Source organism: Spermophilus citellus (genome assembly GCF_964194105.1).
Source record: "Spermophilus citellus genome assembly, chromosome: 17".
Lineage (NCBI taxonomy): Eukaryota > Metazoa > Chordata > Mammalia > Rodentia > Sciuridae > Spermophilus > Spermophilus citellus.
In genome coordinates, this window is record NC_138199.1 from 62,665,959 (window position 1) to 62,693,406 (window position 27,448).

The 27,448-nt window shown below is 36.4% G+C and overlaps 1 pseudogene across 1 annotated transcript; it reads left to right on the plus strand.

Moving 5' to 3' along the window:
- Positions 1 to 1,161: 1,161 nt before the first annotated feature.
- Positions 1,162 to 4,787, plus strand: LOC308636368 (annotated as a pseudogene). Its single transcript has 2 exons — positions 1,162 to 1,261; positions 3,153 to 4,787. The product of its transcript is annotated as an uncharacterized misc_RNA (transcript).
- Positions 4,788 to 27,448: the final 22,661 nt, after the last annotated feature.

Sequence of the window (27,448 nt, forward strand, 5' to 3'; positions counted from 1 at the left end):
TCAATGAAGAGATAGAACTTAAGAAATAATTAGAGATAAAGCAAGAAGAGGCCGGAGGGCTGGGGTTGTGGCTCAGAGATAGAGTGCTTGCCTCACACGTATGAGGCACTGGGTTCCATCCTCAGCACCACATAAAAATCAATAAATAAAATAAATGTTTTGTGTCCATCTACAACTAAAAATATTTTTAAAAGAAAAAGAAGAGGCTGGAGCAGCTCAGCTCCTATGAACCCTCAAAACCAACTGCCAGGGGCCCTGGGTAGGACAAAGTCTCACACTGAAGAGAAATTTCCTGCACTGGAATAAAAAATGAATAGGACATGGACAAAAGATGAAGAAAAGAAAAGCTCCAGACCCAAATAGTGAAATATCCTGAAGCAAGCTGACTTATTTTTAACCTACCCCCAAACCAGAAAGGAAGTTCTATGAAGAACTGAGTTTCCTACTTTATAATGAAAATTCAGGAAAACTAATTTGGCATTAAAAGAAGCAATGGAAAATATCAAGGTCACATAGTTTTTATAAAGAAAAAGAAAAAAAAATGGAGCAAAGAGCTAAATAACATCCCCACAGGCAATAAGATCACCCCAGAAAGAATTGCAACAAAACAAACCTAAACTGTAATCTATTGTTTCAAATGAGATAAAAGAAAATAGTACATGATATGAAAGTCATAGAAATGAGCATTAGAAATTCAGCACTGAAGAGACAGAACTCAGGAAATATTTATAAATAAAGCCAAAATTATATAAGAAAGGAAGAATAAGCCAGAAAGAAAGAGCAAATAAATTCAACAATGCCTGAAGAATAAGTGAAAAAGAAGAAAATTTTTTTGAAGAAAAAATTTTAAAAGTTTTTAAATTCAGAAAAAAGCAAAGATTTGAGAGAAAGTGACAGATATTAAAGAGTGACAAAGAAGATCCAAAAGGGAGAGAACAAATTGCAATTGGAGGGATCAACACAAATCATGAGATATTTTATCTTTAAATATCTCTCCGTGTGTGCATTTCCTTTTCTGTACATTGAAAACACTGTTCATTCTGTCTACTGGAAACAATGACCAAACATTGAAAATAATACCCAATCCAGCAGCAGTGAACACCCACAGTATGATCCCAGTCTACCATTTCTCATTAAAATAACTCAGCACATCATCAGGAAATGGCTGATTTCAGGTCTGGGATAGAAAATGTACAAAATGAAACTGTTATCCAACTAGACAATAACAAAATTATCAAAGACTACCCAAATTGTGTTGAAAGTAAGGAGGAACAAGTTGAAGAAATTTCCACTGGCTAAAGATGGAACAATTTGAATTTCAGTAAATAATAATTTTAATTGGTTAAAAGCTATAAATGGCTGGGGTGGGGGTACATATCTGTAATCCCAGCAGCTTGGGAGCCTGAGGCAGAAGGGTCATGAGTTCAAAGCCAGCCTCAGCAATGAGGAGGCACTAAGCAACTCAGTGAGATCCTGTCTCTAAATAGAATACAAAATAGGGCTGGGGGGCTGGGGATGTGGCTCAAGCGGTAGCGCGCTTGCCTGGCATGCGTGCGGCCCGGGTTCGATCCTCAGCACCACATACCAACAAAGATGTTGTGTCCTCCAAGAACTAAAAAATAAATATTAAAAAATTCTCTCTTTCTCTCTCTCTCTCTCTCCCCCCCTCTCTCATTCTCTCTTTAAAAAAAAAAAAAAATAGGGCTGGGGATGTGGCTCAGTGGTCAAGTGCCCCTGAGTTCAATCCCTGGTCCCCCACCCCACAAAAGCTGCTATCAAATATGTTTAAATTCATGAGTTCAGACTGAGATTTCCAAAAAAGAGAAAATGCTTACTTTCAGAAATTACTAGGGAACTAATCCATATTTCAAAGTTTGGTAAAAGAAGGGAAAGATGATACATTTATCCTGCCTTTCCTAATGATGTTATCACTGGGTAATCAAATAGTACTGATAACAAGAATTTTCTCTTCATAATAATTTTTCAGCTAAAAAATGAAAAAGAAAAGATGGAATTAGAGTGTCAGCATTTTGCAATCTCAGTGAACTAAAATATAAATATTAAGCGTCAACAGCTGCTAATAACACAAAAAGATAAATAATCAGACATCATTGCTTTCTGTTGTCTTGCCAGTCACCAGTTTCTTGGCAAAACCCCCTAAGAGAGATACCAAGCACTAAGTAACTCCTGTTGTATTGACAGTAACTTTAGAAAAGGAGGGAACCTGAGTCTGACCTGCTCTTTGGGTCTAGCATTCAAGTTTCAGGAGAATAGAAGAACATGCTCAATCATACCACAGGTGTGCAGTCAGCCAAATCAGAACATGGGCCTGATAACTTTTTTTATAAGGAAAAGAAAGGATAGAGGAGAACTAATAGCTTAGAAGGGAGTTTAAAAACAGAACTTTAAAAAGTTGGGCAAGACTATAGTGTTCGTGGATGCTCATTTGAAGAACAACAATGAAAGAGCTAGAAAGTGTTTAATATAGAAGTCAGGATAATGGTGACTTATGGGATGATAGAGGGGCTTGTGATTCACATTGGACATATGGGAAGGGATTCTAGAGTGGGAAGTAAAGTGCCACTTCTTTTCCTCCCTCCCTCCCTTCCTTCCGGATCAAACACAGGGCTTTGCCCATGTTAAGCATAGATTCTACCATTGAGCTATACTTTTAGCCTTAATGTTCCATTTCTTCTTTTTTTATCTTCATGGGCTTTCAAGGATATTGGCCTTATAAAAATTTATTTAACTATACATTTGATGTAATTTTCTGAATCTTTGTTAAAACAAATGTCAATAAATTTTACAGTAGGCTTTTTTTTTTTTTTTTAAAAAAGACAAGAATCAAAACATTTTATTGTTTTTAATTCACATTTTCAAAATGTATCAGCAAAAATTCTTTGGCTGTACAGTTCTGAAATTTCACAAATACAGATAGTGAAATAATCCCCAGTACAATCAAGATACAGAACAGTTTCACACCCCCCAAAACCTTCCCTTGTGCTCTTTAGTAGTCAACTCTCCATGCCATCCTAATTCCTGGCAACCCCTCACCATGCCGTTATCTATTTTTATACTTCATTTTTAGAATGTCATATAAATTGATTCATATGTAGCTTAAAAAACAAAAACAAAACATTGATCATTGTGAGGCTGGTCTTGGCCACCGCTGTGGTGTGAGGCGCGTGTTCGGGCCCTCGCGGTCGCCGCACCGCTCCCCGGCTACTGCCTTGCTCTCCGGCGTCCGACAGCCAGCCTTCGGGACCTCCCCACCACGGACATACCTCGCGTCCACCCAGGACGCCTGAGCGACAACGTCCGGGAGAAGGACATCCAGCGCTTCCTCGAAGTAGACCTCAAAAATGAGTACGGCTTCATGGAGTTCGAGGACTCCGACTCCGACGATGACGACGACGACGCCGTTTAGGAGCTGAACGGCAAGGAGCTCTGCGGCCCACATCCGGGGCCGGCGCCGCGCGCGACGGCTACAGCTACGGAAGCCGCAGTGGTGGAGGTGGATACAGCAGTCGGAGAACCTCTGGCAGAGACAAATATGGACCTCCTCTTTGTAAGGAGTACAGGCTTATTGTCGAAAATCTTTCTAGTCGTTGCAGTTGGCAAGATTTAAAGGATTTCATGCAGCAAGCAGGTGGAGTAACATATGCAGATGCTCACAGAGAACGTACAAATGAAGGTGTAATTGGATTTCGCTCCTACTCTGACATGAAGTGTGCTTTGGATAAACTGGATGGCACAGAGATGATTGGCAGGAATATTAGACTTATTGAAGATAAGCCACGAGCAAGCCATTAGGCGGTCTTATTCTGGAAGCAGATTTAGGTCACGATCAAGAAGGAGGTCAAGAAGTAGGAGTCGCAGGAGCAGCCGCAGTAGATCTCGAAGTTTCTCAAAAAGTTGCTCCCGATCCAGGTCGCGGAGCAAAGGTGGATCACGTTCTAGATCAAAAGGCAGGAAATCTAGATCAAAAAGCAAATCTAAGCCCAAGTCTGATCGGGGTTCCCATTCACATTCTCGAAGCAGATCTAAGGATGAGTATAAAGTGTCCCGAAGCAGGTCTCCATCTCAGTTCCCCAAAGAAAATGGAAAAAGTGATATAAAGTCAAAATCAAGATCAAGGAGCCAGATACCCTTCCAATTCACCCTTCCTCTTCCACCCTCAAAGGCTCCTTCTGTGTCCCCTCCACCAAAAAGAGCTACTTCAAGATCCCGTTCTAGATCTCGCACAAGGTCAAGGTCCAGATCAAGTTCCAGAGATTAACCCAGAACTCTACATTCTTTGCACACTATTATGGAACACTTTCCTACTTTCTTAGGCAGTTACTCTTCCATGTTTATACTTGGCCTCTTCTGCAAGAGGATTCTCCTGAGAGCAGGAGCACACAAAAATTTGATTTGTGGCCAAATTTGATGAAAAAGATGAGGTTCTAAAATGGTGGCATGAAGTCAAAGACCCTCTCCCTTCTTTGTAGAATTAAGATAACTTTGATTTTATACCTTTTGAGCTAAAATAACTTTTATAAAGATTAAGCTCAGTTAGATTTTTTTTTAAAAAGTATTTTCAGCAGGATCTGCTGCAGGGTTTTTGTTGTTATGTTTCATTTGTTTGCTTATTTTTAAATTAACCGTTTCAAGCTTTGGATACTTAAGGCTTTAGACGGAGAATCCAATTTTCAATTATGTTGGCTTTTTATAAAGCTTGAGTTATGTAATATTTAAATACAAGTTTGCTACCAAGATGATTGCCTTATTGAATAGGTCACTATCTAATTCCTTTAATGTTGATATCTGCTATTTGTGGAAACAAAATTGTGTAAATTCTACTAAAGTGTAAAACAAGGCAAGCCTCAGACCAGCAATAAATTATTCAGTTTGGATAACATTAAAAAATTAAAAAAAAAAAACATTTATTTTTTGGTTGTAAGTGGACACAATACCTTTATTTTATTTTCATGTGGTGTCAAGGATCGAAACTAGTGCCTCTCACATGCTAGGAAAGCGCTCTTTCCTCTGAGCCATAACCCCAGCCCTCATATGTAGCTTTTCAAATCTTGTTTCTTTCACCTAGCATCATGCTTTGAGATTTAGCCTCATATTCTTTTTATTGCTAAATAGTACCCTTTGTATGGATCCACCCCAGATATTTATTCATTTATCAGAAGTCATTTGTTTTGGCAATTCTAAAGAAAACTGCAATAAATATTCATGTTCAGGTTTTTGTATGAAAATAAGATTTCATTTATTTAACAAAAGTTTTTTTTTCAAGTTTCTTGGACAAATACCTAGATGTGATATTGCTGCATCATAGGTTAAATGTGTCTAACTTCACAAGAAGCCGTCAGAATGGCTGCACCATTCTTCACCCTGACAGGCAGTGCATGAGTTGCTCTGCCTCTTCATCAGCACTTGGTATTATCATTTTTACCATTCTATGAAACATGTAGTGGTTTGTGCTTCCTTGATGACCTTGTTCTGTGATGCACATAAAATATTACTCATCTGCCATCTGTACAGCCCCTGCCCATTTTTTAAAGCAAATTCTTGATTTTCTTATTGTCAAATTTTGAGAATTCTTTATTCCTTTCTCTAACTAATTGTTGTAGTCGGAAGTTAATTGACCATATATGTATTAATCTGTTTCCAAACTTTATATTTTTTCAATTGATCTATGTGTCTATTCTTTCACCCATGCCATACTTTATTGAATACCATAATTTTATATTCAATATTAAACCATGCAGTTTGGATACTTCAATTTTTGTCCTTTTTTTCAAAATTGTTTTGACTATTCTACTTTCTTTGTCTTTTTCCATTCATATTAAATTAAACTAATTAATTAAGAATAAGTAATTTTTGGCACTGAGGATTGAACCCAGCAGTGCTTTGCCATTGAGTTATATACCCAGCCTTTTTTTTTTTTTTTTTGGTACCAGGATTGAACTCAGGGGTGCTTGACCACTGAGCCACATCTCCAGCCCTATTTTGTATTTTATTTAGAGACAGGGTCTCACTGAGTTGCTTAGTGCCTTGCTGTTGCTGAGGTTGGCTTTGAACCCGTGATTCTCCTGTCTCAGCCTCCAGAACCATTGGGATTACAGGCATGTGCCCCCTCACCCGGCTATACCCAGCCCTTTTTATTTTTAATTTTGAGACAGGGTCTTGCTAGGTTGCTGAAGTTCTCCCTGTGTTGCTGAGCTGGCCTCAAACTTGTGATACTCCTGCCTCAGCCTCCCGAGTCACTGGAATTACAGTCATGTGCCACCATGCCCAGCTCCATCCAAATTTTAAAAACAGCTTGTCAACATATTTAAAAAATTAGATTTTTAAAATCACTTAAGGGGAATACAACTTTATTATTTCTAAATTAGTGGCTTTACTTCCATTTCTGGTTATGACTAACTCTTTTGTTGAAAACGGCTATAAAATTTGGTTAAAACAAGAAAACCACCAAAGAATTTCCCCAAAGTAAAAAAGTCACCAAGCCAAGAATTCAAGAAGTTCTATGAATCTGAAACAGGAGAAAACCACATTTAGTCAAACCACTGAAAAGTAAATGTAAATATAAATATTAAAATTAGCCAGAGTAAAATATGGCACATTATCCTCAAATGAGCAACAGAAATATTGACAGCTAACTTTTCCAACACAAATAATGGAAACCAGAAGATAATGGAATGGCATGTTAGTAGAAAAATAACTTGCATATTTAGGATTATATACCCAATAAAATGAAAATTAAATAGAGATAAATCTATATCTTTAAAAATAAAGGTGAGATAGAGACATTTTCATTTAAAAAATCTAGAGTATTCATTGTAAGCAATTATACTGGAAAAAGTAACAAATGGAATTCTTCTGCTACAAGTAAAAAATAATACCAGCTGGAAGCCCAAAAATGCAGGAAGGAATAAAGAACACCAGAAAATGAACATCTAAATTAATACTGATTGTTTAAAACAACAATAATAACATTGTAGTATTTGAAAAACTCTTCATGTATTCTTTCACTCAGCTGGACTAACCATCCATCATCATCCAAACAGACATGTGCATTTTTACCTCTGTGCATTTGGTCTCTCTTTTCCCAATCATTTGAGGCCAAATTTACATCACGGTATCTTCAGTTTAATACTTAAACTATTACAACTTTGTTCCCTTTTTTATTTTTATTTACTGTGTGTGTTTTTATTTCTCAATATTGAATGGTCTTTCAGGATCTACTGTAAGTTATCTATGCAGTATATCCTCAATAAATGTTTGTCAAATAATTAAATTTGCTGAAGAATAAATTGCTAATGAGCAGATAACCTTGTTGTTTTCTAGGACAGACTCATCTATCCATTATTAATAAATTGTTATCCTGAGGTTTGATAAAGACAGCTCCTACAAATATAAATAAGAAAAGCTTTAATAAATTCTTGGATGAATGATCCATGAGGGACAGATTGGATGATTACATCTCATCTTTAACCTTTTGAAATTCACTTGATGCTTGTTTAATAAAATCCTTCTTGCTATCGCTGTCAAATGGATCAGGCTGGTCAAACTTTATCCACAGGTATAGCATTTATGTCATTTTAACATGAGTCATTGTACTATTCCTAGATGCTAAAGAAATAAAAGTCACAGCCCTTGAGCTCTTCAGAGGATGTAAAATTCTAAACAGAGGCTAAAATGCACACCCATAAAACAACTTTAGATGAAATTTTAAAAATTTTTTGTAAGTTCAAGAAAATATGGAATAGTGTAGACTCAAGCTGCAATAGATAAGGAAACTAAAAAAAATTAAAATCACACTTGGGATGTGATTATTAGGAAAGGCATCTGAAAAGATGCAGTTCTGACTTTGAAGGTGAGAAACATGTGGAAGAAACGGGGCATAGATTTTTCTAAGCAGGGAGAAATAACACACAAAACACAGAGGCAATATAGTAAGTCAATTCAGGCAACTACAAACAGGCTTGAGGAATTGAGGGAATGTAAGGCTAGAGAGAGGTGGAGGGGCAATTGATAGAAGATGTCAAATGTTTATTTTTAAAATAACGCAAAATTCTCTTTTTATTTTCAGTAGAAATAACCTTTACTGTCAACAGCCCAGTTAGACCCCTTAGTTGATATAACGATGATCCCAACTTCCTAGGCTATTATTTGCAATAATTTCTGCCATATGAGTGTAATGGGAAAAACACATTGCAAAGCGAATTACTTTTGAAATGTATTGCATGCTGACATTTGGGAAATTAGATCCTGAACACGATGCATCTTGATTATTTAAGGTGCCTTCCCACCATGAAAAACAGATTCAACCCAACGATTTGAAAAAAACACATCTGCATGGTAAATTACTTTAAAGTTCTGTCCGTTGGCAAGGGTCTGATCAAAACTTTTGGTCACTATTTAGACAAATAACCCTGGGCACAAACTATTCCTTGCCTAAGTACATGGGTCTTTGTCCAGAAAGACCTTCATCCAAACATTTTTAACCCCATCTGTGAATCCATTCTATTGTATCCATTTTCTTAGGTACTCAACTGCTTCAGTGCTAGAGATGCCCCTGCTCAGCTGACATCTATTTTGTTTTCTGGAGAAAAGCCACACTCTCTCATGAAGAACAAACAACTCTTCACTTCTCCATTCCCACTCAGCAAATTCCTCTGGCACCACTAGCCCGTCTCATCATGAATGCACATTTGCTTTGGCCTTTCCTTCTCCTGTGTAAGTTTCTGTGTTGATGGGGTGCTGGGCTAAGCAATGGTAAGTTCAATAGTCCTGACTTCAGAAGCATAGGTCAGGAATGAATCTGGCCTTCTGAGACACCATAAATGTTGGTATTTCCAGACAAGACCTTCCTTATTTACTAAACATATCCAGTCTGTGTGCTGAACCGAGCAATGTGTTGAGAGGGAAGGAAGATGAACAGGGAGATAATGGGACCTCACATGAAGATTAGAGAATTCCTAGATGTTAAAGAAATCTGAAAATTAACTGGGAATGCTAACGAGGAATAGGATATAAAAACAATAGTGAAGGGTCAATAATTTCCTCATAAATCAAACAAGATTGCTATTTTGAACATTAATCTAAGCATGTATATATACATAAGCAGGCCTTTCTTTGTACTTGATAAGAATACATGGCTTTATATATAACAATTGGTTTTGGTCATGAACCTATATTTTGGAGTCAGAGAGACCTAGATTTGAGTCCTGGCTTTATTGCTTACTGTATTGACAATATTAGTTATGTTATTATTTAGCTCCTCTAAGCCTTTGTTTATTTATTTGTGAAATGAGAATGTGAATAGTATCTGCCACAATGGGATTACTGTGAGGATAGCAGATAATACTTGTAGAAAGCTTAGTGTGTTGCCTACCATGGAACAAACACAGAGTAAAAGTTAGTTTTTATTATTTTTAAAATTTATGCAATTTGGGGCTGGGGATGTGGCTCAAGCGGTAGCGCGCTCGCCTGGCATGCGTGCGGCCCAGGTTGGATCCTCAGCACCATATACCAACAAAGATGTTGTGTCCGCCGATAACTAAAAAATAAATATTGAAAAATTCTCTCTCTCTCTCTCTTTAAAAAAAAATTATGCAATTTCTCTATAGCAAATTGGCTTATATTCACTAGGAGGTATATAACTACCTAAAAAGAATCTTATACTGAATCTTTGGGGGCTATAAATTTTCATCCTCTTTCTGATCTTTTGGGTACCTCTGTAGTTTCACTGAGTTGATTTAAATCAAGTTGCACCTATAAATATAAATGTCTCTGATATCACTGAGCATGTTTTCTAATAGAGAGCTAGGCACATATTTAATAAATAGTTCTCATAGTTTGCAATTTCCCCAAAGCAGAATAGGCGAATACCCCTAAGACTTGAATTCTGGGCAAAACGAGTATACACACACACACACACACACACACACAAGCACACACACACACAGTTTGCTCGCTCACTTATTGTGGTTAGTTCTCATTACAATACTGCCATTTTATACATGAGGAAAATGCTGCCAAGAGAGATCAAGTAGCGAGATCAAAGTTGCACTGCTAGCTGGACACATTCTCTGCATCATTTTCCAGGTGCCTTATATCTAAGTGTTGTCCAAAACTGAGCTCATTATTTCTGCCTGCAAAATTCTTCTTGCTATATTTCTTTTCTCAGTTAATGACACCATATATCCAGTGACCCAAGTCAGAAATCAGTGAGTCATCTCAGGCTTCTCCCTCTCCCTCGATCCTCATCATATCAAGTCCTACAGAGCTTTCCCTGTTTTTTGAATCTGAACTCCTCTTTGTTCTTACCACCACTGTTTTTAATTCAAGCTTCCATTTTTCCTTGCCCAAGTTACTGCAACTGTCTTCTAACAGATCTCTCTGATACTAGACATGCTGCAACCACATCAGTCTTCTGCTCAGCCACCAAGATGATATAACTAAAATGCAAACTAATACATCAATCCCCAGTTGAAAAGCCTTCCATGGTTCCCTACTGCCTCTAGTATGGAGCTCAGATTTCCTCGCATAGCCCTCATGATCCCAAAGCATACCTCTAGCCTAGTCCTGACAAAGTTCAGTTACAGTGAGGTCCTCATATGATTGTCTCCTTTTATAGTCACTGGGCTCTTAAAAAGGAGAGACAGAATCTTTTCATCTTTGCAGCATAGCGTCTTGCAGTGCCAACAACAAAAAACATTGAAAAGGAAATAGTAACAACGGATCAGCTTATACTTTTCAAAATGTTTTTTTATAATTTAAAAAATTGATATATAATACACATAGCATAAAATCCACCATCTTAGTATGTAAAGTGCTTTTCAGTATATCCACAGTTGTATAACCATCAGCCCTATTTAATTCCACAATGGTCTGTCATTGGAAGAGGAAGCCCTTTTCCATTAACAGCTACTTTATATTTTTCCCTTTCCCTTGATTCGGGTAAGTCCAGTCTAATTACAAGGGCCCATAAAAGTGGAGAACCTTTTCCAGCTCTGAAGACAGAAGAAGGGTCAGAGAGATGACAATCTGAAAATAATTCGAGGCCTGGTTGATGGTTTTAAAATATAGGGAACTACATGCAAGGACCAGGAGCTAAGGGAGACTCCCTAGCTGAGAAGTGGAGACTTCCATCCTATAATCATGTGGAACTGAATCATCTCAAGATATTAATAGCATAGTGGCACACGCCTGTAATCCCAGCAGCTCCGGAGGCTGAGGCAGTAGGATCACAAGTTCAAAGCCAGCCCCAGCAAAAACAAGGTGCTAAGCAACTCAGTAAGACCCTGTCTCTAAATAAAAATACAAAATAGGGCTGGGGATGTCGCTCAGGGTCGAATGCCTCTGAGTTCAATTCCCAGTACCCCCCCACTCCTCCAAAAAATATGAGTAAGCAAGAAAATCTTCAGAAAGGAACACAGTTCTGCTGACACCTTCATTTTAGCCTGGTTAGACCCATACTAGATTATGATCTGAAGAGTTATAAGATAATAAGTTTGTATTGTTTTAAGCCACTAAATTTGTACTAGTTTATAGCAATAGCAATAGAAAGCTAACATGACACAGATTTCTGTAAATTGCTTTTTCAAAGAACAGTATATATTTTATAGATTGCTTCATATAGTGTATTCCCTTATTATTTTTTGATGACTATATAATTCTTCATTTAGATGGTAATTTTAAATGATATTTTTTTAAAAAATATTTTTAGTTGTAGATGGACAAGATATCTTTATTTATTTTTTTTAAGAAAGAGTGAGAGACAGAGAGGGAGAATTTTTTTAATATTTATTTTTTAGTTTTCGGCGGGCACAACATCTTTGTATGTGGTGCTGACGATCGAACCCGGGTCGCATGCATGCCAGGTGAGCCACATCCCCAGCCCCTCTTTATTTATTTTTTATGTGGTGCTGAGAATTGAACCCAGTGCCTCACATGTGCTAGGCAAACACAACCCAGCCCTTAAAATGCTATTTTTGTAGTAGCAATCACTTCAAATTAATCTTTGGCTTATTGGAGGGTAGCTTGATACTATATTCCCACTACCACTAATTTACTTTCTTTGGATGGAAATGGTATAATATTCTTGGGATATCCCCCTTTTTACTTGATAACACCTGAATGTTTTTGTCCCACCCTCTTCATTTATATGTTGAAATCCTAACCCCAAGGTATTGGTATTAAGAGGGAAGGGCCTTTGGAAAGTGATTAGTTTATGAGACAGAGACTTTTGTGAATGGCACTAGTGCCCTTATAAAGGATCCCAGGGTTAGAGCCAGGCTAATGGTACATGCCTATAATTCCAGAAGCTCAGCAGACTGAGGCAGGAGGATTGCAAGTTGAAAGCCAGAATTAGCAACTTAGCAAGGCCCTTGGAAATTTAATGAGAACATGCCCACAAATAAAAATAAATAAATAAGGTCTGGAGTTGTAGCTCTGTGGTAAAGTACCCCTGAGTTCAATCCTTGGTACCAAAAGTAAATAAATAAATATAAATAAGAGATCCCAAGGAGACTCTTGCCCCTTCTACCATGAGAAGACACAGCAAGAAGTTGCCGCATCTGTGAACCAGAAAGTGAGTCTTCACCAGACATAGAATCTGTCAGGACCTTAATCTTGGACTTCCCAGACTCCAGAAATGTGAGGAAATAGTTTTCTTTTGTTCCTAAGCCACCCAATTTATAGTAATTTGTTACATCCGCCTGAATGGATCAAGACATCACTTGTTGAGAATAATGATAAAAATCATATTGGCATATTGGTAGGGCCCTAACACCCAGTCACACAAAACTTAGATTTCTTTGGTAGAATCCACAGTGAATGAACAGGTACATAAAATCAGATTTATGAAGATGTGGCAGATGAGGAATTCATTGTGGTCATTGTCTCCTGGAAAAGTTAGTATTACCAATTTATTTGTTAAGTGGTGGCTGGGATTTAGTTATATAAGATTAGCAGCCAATGAGACACCAGCCACAGATTAGAAAGAGGCAAATCAGGGCCAGGCAAACTTTCAAAAGGAATGTGATAAGTCTTCACTCCTGGAGATAATGCAAAGTCATCGAATTATAAGGAAAGAAAGGACATGGTAGGACAGGGGCAGCTGAGGGCCAGTCCTGGTGAGCCACCTTTTCACAGTCATCAAGTTGACTAGCCTCAAAAACAAAAATAACTTCAAGCTACTAAACAAATTCTGCTAAGGAACTGAACAGACACATCACAGCAGAAGAAATACTAATGGTCAACAAATATATGGAAGAACGTTCAACATCTCTAGAAATTAGAGAAATGCAAATTAAAACTACACTGAGATTTCCTCTCATTCCAGTCAGAATGGAAATTATCAAGAAAACACTAGTAACAATAAATGTTGGCAAGGATGTGGGGGAAAAGGTATACTCATACATTGCTGGTGGGACTGCAAATTGGTGCAGCTATGCCATTTTACATTCTCACCAGCCACCTATGCCACTTCCAATGCCTGTATCCTCACCAACACTTAATGTTGTCTGTCGTTTTGATTAAAGCTATTCTATTGGAAAGCAGTATGAAGATTCCTCAGAAAACTCGGAATGGAACCACCATTTGACCCAGTTATTTCATTAGTTGGCATATACCCAAAGGACTCAAAATCAGCATACTTCAGTGATGCAACCACATCAATGTTTATAACAGCTCAAATCATATTAGCTAAACTATGGAACCAGCTTAGGTGCCCCTCAACAGATGAATGGATAAAGAAAATGTTGGATTATTACTCAGCCATAAAGAAGAATGAAATGTGGCATTTGCTGGTAAATGGATGGAACTGGAGACTATCATACTAAGGGAGATAAGCCAATACCCCAAACCCAAAGGCCAAATGTTTTCTCTGATATGCAGATACTAATTCACAATGGGGGTGGTGTTGTTGGGAAGAATAGAAGTATTTTGGATTAGACAAAGGGGAATGAAGGAGAGGGAGAATGGAAATAGGAAAAATAGGTAAATGAATCAGACACAACTTTCCTATGCTCATGTATGAATACACGACCAGTGTAATTCCATATCATGTACAACCAGAAGAATGATAAGTTATACTCCGTATATGTATACTATGTCAAAATACTTTTTACTATCATGTATAAATAATTAGGATAAATTAAAAAAACCTAAGTTCAGCAGGGTTGAAGGATACAAAATCATGACACAAAAACTAATTTCATTTCTACAACTAGCAATGAACAACCTAAAAATGAAATTAAGGAAACCTTCCTTTATAAGAGCATCAAAAAGAATAAAATTCAAAAAAGTCCGAAAAGTGCAGGAATATATGTTTCATCATCATTAGCCATTAAGGAAATGCCAATCAAAACCATAATGAAATACCACTTAATATCCAATAGAATAGCTTTAATCAAAAGGACAGACAACATTAAGTATTGGTGAGGATACGGACATTGGAAGTGGCATAGGTGGCTGGTGGGAATGTAAAATGGCATAGCTGTTTTGGAAAACAGCAAGTCAGTTCCTCAAAAACTTAAACACAGAGTTACCATATGACCAGAGACACTATGTATGTAACCAAGAGAGCTGGAAATATATATCCAAACAAAAAGTTGCACAAAAACGTCCAAACAGCATTATTCATAATAAACTCAAATTTCCATCAACTGAGGAATGGATAAGTAAAATAAATTAATTAATAAATAATAAATAAAATAAATTCCATACAATGGAATATTATTCAGTCATAAAGAGAATGGAGTACTGACATGTTGCTATAACATGGACAGACCACAAAAACACTGGGCTAAGTGAAGGAAGCCACACACAAATGACCACATGTTGAGTTATTTGATTTATATTAAATGTTTAGAACAGGCAAATCCACAGGGACAGAAAGTAGATTAGTGGTTGTTTAGAGCTGGGAGGATTAAGGAGACATGGGAGTGACTGCTAATGGTGAAAGAGTTTCTTTTGAGGTGATGATAATGTAAATTATATTGTGGTGGTGGTTGTGAATATACTAAAGATCACTGGATTATATACTTTATATGATTAATTTTAGGATATATGAATTACAATTCCATAAAATATTCTATGAGAAAAGAAGATCAAAGGGGGGGGGGGAAGGTAGCTGAAATATAAAACTGGTCTGTTATACCTAAAAAGTCGAGGAAAAATGGAGAAAAGAAAAACAAAAATGCTTCCAGCCTCCTTTTCCTGTCTTTTGCAGGACTAAACTAGGATCTGATCAGATTGGCAGGAATTATCACTAGTATAAATTACTTTTGAGCAAGAGAAAGGAAGGGAAATTGAAATATCTTTCAAGTAGGTGACCGCAGGGTCAGGAAGGAAGAATTTTACATTTTCAGGTTCATCCCCAAACTGTGGCTTGGGCTGCTAAGCTGCTTTTGGAAAGAACTCTCCAGTCCTGCCTATTCTGATCAAGCCCTTGAAAGCATAACTGAAAAGTGCTGGCACAGTTTATCCCAGTCCAGGCTCTGACTTCCATGCCAAATTTAGCCTTTGGCAACTTCCTTCTGTCAAGAGAGTCCCTGAGGACTTGTTTGACCTCCTTTTGGAAAGCTGCAAGGGAATTCACTTCTGGACTGGGGCCCAGCACACAGGGAGTGGCTCAGCAGGCTGCCGGATCCTCTATTAAGTTAATGATGAAGTGTACCTGAGCACAGTCCATTGGAAGGCCAATTCCCTACATGTGGGGTTGGGACTGGGAGTTTTCCAGTTAACTAAAGCTAATTCACAACATTAAGTACTGTATTCAACTTGAGAGGAACACTTTCAAAAATGTATTGTATATATTCCTGCCTTTTTGTACTTGGGATTTTTTTTTTCAACTGGTAATAAGAGTATTACATGACTATTATGGAAAATTTGGAAAGTATAGTACCATTCTCCTTCTAGACTTAACAATTCCTTACAGTTTAGTGTGTTCTTTCAGACCATTTCTATGTGTTTATAGGCATAGATACATACACATAAACATTCACTCATAGCAGTTATTTTTAACTTTTTAAAAATAACATAAATGAGATCACATTCTATCTATTTGTCTACTTGCTTTTATATTTAACAATATATATTGGAGATCTTTCCATGTTAGTATATATAAATCTATCTTAATTTCTAAAATTCTTGCACAGTATTTGTGGTATGGGTCCATTACAATTTATTTAATCATTTCTGATTGATACATGCTTCCTACATGTCTAATTTTTCTTTATGATCAAGAATGTTGCAATGTAATATATACACACATATGATATATATATATATATATATACATATATATATAATCTGTATCTCTGACAGCATTTTTTGGAATAGGTTCTAAGAAGTAGAATTATTTAAAGTTTTGACACATCTGAAATTTATTTTTCAAAATTTTCATTCCAAAAAAAATTTCAAAATTACAGAAAGTTGCAAGAAGAGCACAATGAACTCCCATAACGGCTCCACCTTTCTTCTTCTTCTTTGTTGTCATTTCATCACGTTATCTCTTTTATGTCTCCTCCACCCCACATATGTACTATATACATACTATCTTATTTTTTTCTGATCCATTTGAGAGAAAATTGGGACACTTTGGTGTGAATTTTCTAAAAATAAGGGCATTATCCTACATAACCTCAGCATAAGCATTGAAAACAGGAAAGAGACACAGTATTTGAAACACAATTATTGCTCCAATCCAGCATCACCAGGTTCATCTTAGGCTTCTCCCTGTCCATGTTTATAACTCCCTTCTCTGACCAAAAAACCTGCTCTCAGCATACTTACTTCTTTTCTTTTTTTAAAAAACTCTTTTTTCTTAATATTTATTTTTTAGGTGTAGATGACACAACACAATGCCTTTATTTGTATGTGGTGCTGAGGATGGAACCCTGGTCCTGCCAGTGCTAGAGGAGCACTCTACCACTGAGCCACAATCCCAGCCCCAACTTCTTTTCTTCACTTACTCAATATACCTGTTTATAATAAGCCTCCCTGCGTGCAGGCAGTTTGTATAACCCAATCCTACCAGCTGTTACCTGCTGGGCTCCAGCTGTGCCACTCCTAGTCCACCATCTTTGCTATTTATTCTTCAGGCCATGGCCCATGCCAATCACTGGAGAGGCCACATTAATTGACATTTGAATGGTGTGATGTAGAAGATACATTTTTTTTTTAATGGATACCAGTTGTCCTAACACCTATTGTTGATTGCTTGAAATGCTATGTCATAGCTGACATCTAGTCTCTTTCATTGATCTATTTTTCTGTCCATGAACCAATACCACACTTTAATTATTATGGTTACAAAACATGTTTTGATATTTCTTAAGAGGCTGGGCCATCATTATACTTTTAAAAATGTTTTAGCTATTCTTAAGTTTGTACCCTTCCAGATGAATTTTTACAATTGGCGTATCAAGTTCATTAAAATCCTATCATAATATTGACTGAAATTACAAAGAGTTTGTCAAATATTTAGATAAAAAATGTCTGTACTATATTGAGTCTTATCATCATGGGACACGGTATACCTTTTCATTTTTTAGGTTTTAAAAATGTCTTTCAGGGGGTTGTGGCTCAGTGGTAGAGTGCTTGACTAGCATGTGTGAGGCACTGGGTTCAAGCACCATATATAAATAAATAAAATAAAGGTTCATCCACAACTTAAAAAAAAACTTTGAAAAATATCTTTCAGTAAATATTTATAGCATTCTTTGTGTGGATATTACATATATAGTTTGTTCCTAGGTTTTAAAAAATTTTTTTGTGGTCATTACTAATGAAACCTTTTTATTCTATGTTCTTTGAATGTATTTTGTGCATAGTTGAAGTTATACTGCACATACAATTCTGTATCTTGTTTTTGAACATAAGTCCACCGAGAACTAAAAAATAAATATTAAAATAAATAAATAAATAAATGTCCTAGTAAAAATATAGTTTTTATGGTTCATAATTGTTCACCAAATATTTATGTACCATAATTTATTTAACTGTTCTTTAGTGTTGGCTAATTAGGTTGGTTCCAACGTTTAAAATGCTAAATACTATTGTAATGAACACATTTGTATATAAATCTTTGTTCTATTTTGGCCTATTTTTAAAATATATGTGATATTTTTCTACCTTACACAAAATATAGTCATTCACTGGAGTTCATGAACAATGGACAATACAAATTTAAGGTAGGTTGAAAACGTCTTCATGTTTGTTTATCTGTTTGTTTGTTTCAAACAGGGTCTTGCTGCATTGCCCAGGCTGGCCTCAAACTCCTGGGCTCAAGCAATCCTCAGATCTCAGCCTCTTAAGTAACTGGAACTGGAGACATAGATCCTTGTGCCTGGTTTTGTTTAAATGTCTAATGTTTGCTTACTTTTATAGACTGGTCCTATATTTTCCTATTACTTACCCACTTTTTGGGCATGATTAGAAAGTAATAAAAGGGGAATAAACAAATAGCAGTGTTATAACACAAGTGAACACAGTGAGAATCTGCTGGGGAACAAAGGCTATGCAAGAAGGACCATGGAGGGCCATTGTCTCCTTGAAATCTGCAACTTCAGGCCTTGTGGACTTACTTTGTGGTCTTCATTTGCATACTTCTTTTCATTTCTCCTTGTGATATGAAACCTCCTGTATCTTTAAAATTTTATTATGTGCCTATGGGACTACTTACATAACATTACGTGCTGGCTAACTCAGGGAGTGTCTTTATGTAAATTAACCTTCTTGATTACTCATGGTTGATAGAGGCATCAGTTTTCAATATTTCTTCCCCAAGGCTTTTTGATCATTGAGTCAATATTTATGCCTTTTTTTCTTTCTCTCCATCTCCACCCTGCTTATAGACGCCCAACTTTCTCTTCTCACTGCTCTCTGTGTGCCTGCTGTGATACTTTGTCCTCCTTCTTGTTTGTTTACTGCTTTTACTTTCCCATGGGCTTGGAAACCAAACTGACAAATCCTTTAAAATCAAATCCAGTAAAAATTAATAGCCTCTGAGAAAAGGCTTTCATAAACATCTAGGAGCAATGGACATGATCTTCAGGGCATGGACTTGGGAATCTCTATTTTATTTCTGCAAAGACTGCTTTCCATCCCCTTTATTCTGTTGACTTTTTGCTGCACTCCAGATAGTTGAGATTGTCAGATAGCAGAGTTCCATGTAACTTGTTTCATTACAATTAATAAGTCGGTAATATAATATTCATAGGTCTCTTTCCCTTTTCTTTAACTGAGTCCTGATTCTTTACTTTCTTTGTTCCTTTCACACTGTGCATCAGGCTGGGCTGATTAAACCTAAAGAAATTGCTCATTGGGCTTCACGTGAGTGGGATATAAGATGCAATCTACACCTTTTTTTCCTCTAGGTTTTTTTCCTCTCATCTCTTCTACACATTATTTTTAATAATTAAAATCTTTCTATACTTTATACTAATCAGATATGATTCCCTCATTTCTCAAAAATTTACTTTTTATCTAAAGCCTCATTTGAATAAAAAGAAGTTAAGTGTATTCCGTCATATGAAAGAAAACAAAGACAATTTAACTTTATTCTTGCCTTTAATTTTGCTCATGGCTAATTGATAAGGGCTCTGGTACTGGGCTATGACTGTGGTCATTCTCCCTTTGCTGTTGATTGTATCCCTAATATTTCTTAACTAACTTTTAATTACTTATGGGCTTTGAGTACAGGTTCATTAAAACTTACACAACTGTTACAGAATCAACTCAAAGTTCATTTCATTAGTGGTGGATCAATGGCATCATCTTTATATTTGGGCATAATAAATATCCTTGATGATCACAGTGTTGTAATATTTTTAGCATGTTGTCCTTTCGGGGTGGGGCGTGTCAACTTGCAAATGGGGTGCTCAGTAATGTTTATGGTTTCAACTTTGTCTTATTTTATTTTTGTTTTCAACTTTAAATCAGCTAAAACTTTCTTACATTATGCAATGTCATTCTTCAGTCATTTTTTATATGTTGAATTGTGACATTTATGTATCTGCTGATAAATGAACATTTTAAATTCTTACACAGACTATCAGTCAAGAGTTTATTTTCAGTAGTATTGTAAGGGTCCGGCGGAGCGTCGGAGAAAGAGACCACACAAGAGACTGGCTCCATGCAATTGGCAAAAGGGGATTTATTAATTCAGCATGCTGAGGTTCCAGGCTCACTCAGGAAGATAGAGCAGCCCAGAGCCCAGAGCAGAGGTCAAGCAGAGCTTAAGTACCCTTTTTGGAGAGGGTGGGGGGCTTTGCATACATCAGAACAAATCATCATGAGGCACGGGAAAACTGAACAACAACTCCGAGACATGATTAGTACATTCATTGGCGGGAATAGTCTGGGCAGGGGTGATTGGTCACTCCTAAGCAGGGTACACATTTAAACTGATTGGTTTTGGGGCCTAGATGTTTACGTGCCAAGCTACTTGGAGCCCTTAGCTATTAAACAACCAGGGGACCAGGAGAAATATTTACTGGGCAGTTCAGGTATTGTCCTAACAGCTACAGGGATTACAGGTTCCGGGGGTAGCAGAGGAATTTTAACAATACCTAGTCTTTACTTTTTAGCCCAGGCCTTGCCATTTAGAAACTTTACAATGCCCGGTCTTTTACACTTTAACTCAGACTTTTGCAGCTTAGAATCAGCTTAGAAATTTTACCTTTACAGTATCACCATTTTTGGTATTTATTTATGCAATTATTTGAATATTATATTTCCACACTATCTATAAATATGAATAGGAAATGTAAATGCTGATGCTAGTAATAAGAGGCATAAGTTTCCTAAAGTAATATAACTGTGTTAAGATGGAGTCATTAGCTATATACAAAGCAATGACTATAGAGTCTCATAAGGCAGATACGAATTGGACAATGTTGGAAATATTGCACATGCAGGAAATACACTATCAAAGGTTGTCTCTCTCTTTTTTTGAGAGAGAGAGAGATAATTTTTTAATATTTATTTTTAAATTTTTGGTGGACACAACGTCTTTATTTTATTTTTATGTGGTGCAGAGGATGGAACCCAGCACCCCGCGCATGTCAGGGGAGCGCGTTACCGCTTGAGCCACATCCCCAGCCAAAAAGATTGTCTCTTAAAGGTGAGTTACAAGTAGTAATTGAACATATCTTTCAGTTCTCTGGAAAAAAAAATTCCTTGCCCTTATATTATGCAATACATTTTATTTTTGCGTCATCAACATTAGTATGTGTGACCAGGAATGTATTAAGCAAGAAATTGGATAGGAATAGGTAGGAAATAAACTAAGGATCCATTTATAGGGAATTTCAAATGCAATTTTATTTACCATGCTTTTCTAGTCCAAATATCTTTTATGGAATATACATTATCAATTTTAAGCACCTTCAAACTCTCCAGAGATTTAAGGAGGAGGCAAAGCAATACAAGACATACAGAGATGCTTTCTGCCAATTGCCTCTCTGTTTGCTTTGCTGATGTTGCTGTCCCCCAAATGAACATGTTCCTCAAGGTGCAGACCACAAACTAGGATGTATGATTTTTAATGGAAAATGAATTTATTTTCACAGTTTAAGCTGTTATGAATTGAAAGAGTATGACAATAAAGTAAGGGCTCTTTGAGGGAGTTTGGTTGAGAGGTTATCTTGGTCCATAGTCTTGTCCTTAGTTTTATAGGTCCAAGTGGTCCAGCCTGTCCATCATCTGGTATTGATTGGAGGGTGGTTGAGGGCAACTAAAATCATGAGAAATGATTTATATTTGTGAAATAAAATCTAGGAAAAAGCCAATTTATTAATTTTACTATGCCACATGGATTAGAATGCTTATGTTGGTATGAACTGACTTTCTGTCTCCCTTTTTTTCAGATCTACTTGATTATTTCAAGTTGATAATTAAAAATTCAAATTCACAAATATTTATTCAGGATCTATTATATTTGTGTATGTGTGTGTGTGTGTGTGTGTGTATATATATATATATATATATATATATATATATATATGCCAGATATTTTGTTGAATGCAAGAGGTATAGCCATGAACAAGGCAGACATGACCTCTATCATCACAGAGCTTAAGGTTTCATGAGTCTGAATTCTGTGAGTATGATTTAAATATTAATGACATTGCTGTGGTTTAATATGGTTTGTCACTTCTGAAATTCATGTCAAAATTTAATCCCCATTAGGAGATATGGTTGTGTACCAGATGAAACCTTTAAGAGGTGATTAGGGCTCTGTCCGTAGATTAATCTATTCATTTTATTAATGGGTTAATGGGTTATCTGCAGTTGGGTCTGCTATAAATGCCAGTTGCGCTAGGTACCTGCATGCTCCCTATCTTTTTTCTGTGATACCTCATGCCATCTCAGGACTCTGCCAGCAAGAAGGCCATCATCAGATGTGGCTCTTGAAAGCGGGCCTGAAGGGTGAATTGAAAAATAAGCCTCTTTTCTTTATAACTTACTTAGTCTGTGGTATCATCTGATTAGCGACAGAAAGTAGACCATATAGACATTAAGCCACGTTGCCAGATAGATCCAGCTTTGTCATAGGAATATGCCCATCACAGAATTGGATAGGCCAAGTCCAAAGTCTAGGGCATCCCTACCCAGTCCTGGCAGTAATGGATTTATTCTGCTAATGTTTTACTCTCAACTCCCATTTTCTATATTTTGGGAATATTAAATCTCCCTTATTTTGATATATTAATTCTTAGGATAGGTAGTATGCTGTTTTAACTGTTGTGGAATTCTCCATTTTCTGTTCAATTAGTCTAGATCTTCATTTTAATTCAGACTTTGCCTCTTACTGTGGGACCTAGGGCAAGTTATTCTGAACCTCAGTGTTTTCATCTAATAAGATGGGAATAAATAATAGTTCCAATCTTATAAAGTTTTTGTGAGGATTAGAATAAATAATATAACACAAGCAAGATGCCTGGGCATAGGTCTGTTACATTGAATGATTATAGTCCAGAGACTTGGGTATGAGCCTGGTACTACTATATGAACTAATTTGATCTTCACATCAATCCAATAAAGTAGATATGAATTTTTTCCCAAATGTTTTTATCATGGTAAAAACATCAAATTCAGTAGTATAATTTTCAAATCCCTTTCACGAATGAGTATCTTGAGGTCTAGAAATGCAGAACAACTGACTTGAGGTTACACATTGTGTTGAATTGGGATTTGAGGTCTTTGCTCTTGACTCATATGCAGTCTATCTCCTTAAGTAACGATTTCCCTTCTCTTTCTCACCTAAATTCCATCTGTCTACTAGCTATTTCTACTTGGGTGACTTTTTACCATCTTAAATGAGTCCTTACCTGGAGTCCATAGATGGATTTCAATAAATAGCTTAACTTATATATTAACCAGGACTCTCCCAGATAAGTAGCAGAAATTCAGCTCAGACAAACTTAACCACGAAGGAATTTCAATAAAGGACCAGGGTATCTCCTAGAACCCAAAGAACAGAAGCATGATAGATCCATATACTCAACTGCTACTAGGACTGTTCTTTCTAGCTCTCATTTCTGAGTTATGATTCTTTTTTCTATTAGACTCTTGCTTCTTGTATTGTATTTGAGCATTCTCTGTTCTTGAGGCTTATGTGTTAAGAAAAATATTAGTTATCAGCATTCACAGTTTTGGCTACTAAGGAGAGAATGACTTGATCCTTTGGATATAAAGAACAAAATTTCCAGAATGGGCTCTGTTTGACCCAGCTTGGGTTAAGAGCTCTTTGGTAGTCAATTCCATGAGAGTACATTACAGCAGAGGATGTATAAGAGTATAAGTGCATTTTTTCCTTCTGAAGAGGGGATTCTTTGGCTTCATCATATTCTCAAAGAAAGGGATGCATAACTCAAAAACAATAAAGAATACTAAAAACATAAAATTTGCCAAAAGCTTCTCCTGCTGTTCTCTTTCAAACCAACCCTCTGATTCTCTGCTTCTGTCATCTGTACTCAAAGCTTCTGGACAACTCTACCTATCATCTTGTTATATTCTGATTTCTCACTGTTTTTTTTTAAACACCTGTATTTAGTTATTCAGAAAATTCTGTTAATTTTCCACATAAACATGATTATTGGAACAATTTCTATTTCTACCATCATAATCCTTGACTATCAGTTATCACCTCTAGATCATTAAATAGCAATATCTTCTTAACCAGATCCCTTCCTGCTCAAATATACCCTATGAGATGGATATTTTAAACACAGCCTTCCTGTCTTTCTTATGCTCAAAGACTCCACGGTATATACTTTCCTGCGGTCAGATCCTGTCCCACCTTTCCATCCTTTTACCAATTAATATCTTATCTCTTTATTAATAATCTGATTCACCAAACTTGTTGCTCAAATGTCTATTCTTTAGACTTGCAATGTGTCTATTCATAGTTCACACTAATGCTTGTCTTTTTTAAGAGAGGAACTCTGTAATTTTCATTGCAGAGGTCTTTCACCTCTTTTGTTGATTCCCAAGTATTTTATTTTATTTTTTCAAGGCTATTTTAAATGATGTTGTTTTCCTAATTTCTCTTTCTGAGGATTTGTCACTGATGTACAGAAATGTCTTTGATTTATGGGTGTTGATTTTATATCCTCCAACTTTGCTGAATTCTTTTATTAGTTCTAGAAGTTTTCTGGTGGAATTTTTTGGATCTTGTAGATATAGAATTATATCGTTGGCAAATAGTGATAATTTGAATTTTTCTTTCCCTATCTGTATCCCTTTAATTTCTTTCATCTAATTGCTCCGGCTAGAGTTTCAAGAACTATGTTAAATACAAGTGGTGAAAGAGGGCATTCCTGTCTTGTTCCAGTTTTTAGAGACAATGCTTTCAATTTTTTTTTTCCATTTAGAATGATGTTGGCCTGGGGCTTAGCATAGAGAGCTTTTACAATGTTGAGATGTTGAGGTATGTTCCTGTTATCCCTAGTTATTTTAGTGTTTTGAACATGAAGCGGTGCTATATTTTGTCAAATTCTTTTTTGCATCTATTGAGATGATCATATGATTCTTATCTTTAAGTCTATTGATGTGATGAATTACATTTCCATATGTTGAACCAAACTTGCATCCCTGGGATGAACCCCACTGGATTGTGGTGCACTGTATTTTTCTTTTCTTTTTTTTTTTTTTTTAAATGTTTTTGTATTTGATTTGCCAGAATTCTATTGAGAATTTTTGCATCTATGTTCATTAGACATATTGGTCTGAAGTTTTATTTCTTTTATATGTCTTTGTCTGGTTTTGGAATCAGGGTGATACTGGCCTCATAGAATGATTTTTGAGGTGTTCCCTCATCTTCTATTTCATGAAATAATTTGATGAGTATTGGTATTAGTTCCTCTTTGAGGGTCTTAGAAGATGGAAAGGTCTCCCTTGTTCTTGGATAGGCAGAATTAATATTGTCAAAATGACCATACTACCAAGAGCACTGTCCAGACTTAATGCAATTCCAATAAAAATCTCAATAATATTCCTCACAGAAATAGAAAAAGCAGTCATGAAATTCATCTGGAAAAATAAGAGACCCAGAAGATTTAAAGCAATCCTTAGCAAGAAGAGTGAAGCAGGTGGCATCACTATACCAGACCTTAAACTATACTACAGAGCAATAGTAACAAAAATGGCATGGTATCAGCACCAAAATGAGCTTGTAGACCAATGGTACAGAATAGAGGACCCAGAGACAAACCCACATAAATAGAGTTATCTCATATTAGACAAAGGCACCAAAAACATATATTGGAGAAAGGATACCTCTTCAACAAATGATATTGGGAAAAATGGGAAATCCATATGCAACAAAATGAAATTAAGCCCCTCTCATCATGTACAAAACACAACTCAAAGTGGATTAAGGACCTAGGAATTAAACCAGAGACTCTGTGCCTAATAGAAGACCCTGCGCCTAATAGAAGTAGGCCCAATTCTTCATCATGTTGGATTAGGCCCTGACTTCCTCCTATAGTGCAAGAAAAAAAAAATCAAAAATCAATAAAAGGAATAGATTCAAACTATAAAACTTCTTCTCTGCAAAAGAAACAATCAGTGAGGTGAATAGAGTATAGATTGGGAGAAAATCTTTACCACACTCATATCAGATAGAGCACTAATCTCCAGAATATATAAATAACTCAAAAATCTTAACACCAAAAACCCAAATAACCCAATCAATAAATGGGCCGAGGAACTGAACAGACACTTCTCAGAAGATGATATACAATAAATCAGCAAACATATGAAAAAAGGTTCAACATCTGTAGCAATTAGAGAAATGCAAATCAAAACTACTCTAAGATTTCATCTCATTCCAGTCAGAATGGCAGCTATTAAGAATACAAACAACCATAGGTGTTGGCAAGGATGTGGGGAGAAAGGTACATTCATACATTGCTGGTGGGACTGCAAATTGGTGCAACCAATCTAGAAAGCAGTATGGAGATTCCTTGGAAAACTTGGAATGGAACCACCATTTGACCCAGCTATCCCACCCCTCCGTTTATACCCAAAGGACTTTCCAAACAGCATACTACAGGAACACAGCCACATCAATGTTTATAGCAGCATAATTCACAATAGCTAACTTGTGGAACCAATCTAGATGCCCTTCAGTAGATGAATGGATAAAGAAACTGTGGTATATATATATACAATGGAATATTACTCAGCATTAAAAGAGAATAAAATCATGGCATTTGCAGGTAAATGGATGGAGTTGGAGAATATTATGCTAAGTGAAGCAAGCCAATCGCAAAAAATCAAATGTGATGCTGATCCATAATGGGGATTTGCGGGGAGGCATGGGAGGAATGGAGGAACTTTAGATAGGGCAAAGGGGACGGAGGGGAAGGGAAGGGGTAAGGAGGTAGGAAAGACGGTAGAATGAGATGGACATTATTACCCCAAGTACATGTATGTGGACACAAATGGTGTGACTTTGTGTACAACAAGAGACATGAAAAATTGTGCTGTTTATGTGTACTATGAATTGAAATTCATTCTGCTGTCATATATAACAAATTAGAATAAATAAATAATTTTTTAAAAAATATATTTTTAGTTGTAGGTGAACACAATACCTTTAATTTTTTTAAATATGTGGTGCTGAGGATCGAACCCAGGGTTCGATTGCGAGATGAGAGCTCTACCAGTCAGCCAAAGCCCCAACCCAAAGAAATACATTTTTTTAAAAAAGAAAGTAACTCATTTCCAAAAGGAGTCCATTCTTTGGCCCAAGATGTTATTATCTTATTTCCTCCTCTTAACTCTTTTTTCATCCCAGGGACCCTCCCTTCCTTCTCCTTTCCATTTACACATTTTTCTTATTCTATTTGCCTTGAGAAGCAGTCCCAAACCATTCCTTCTAAATTTATCTCTCTCCTTCTTGTGAATTATTGCAGAATTTCCTGTTTTA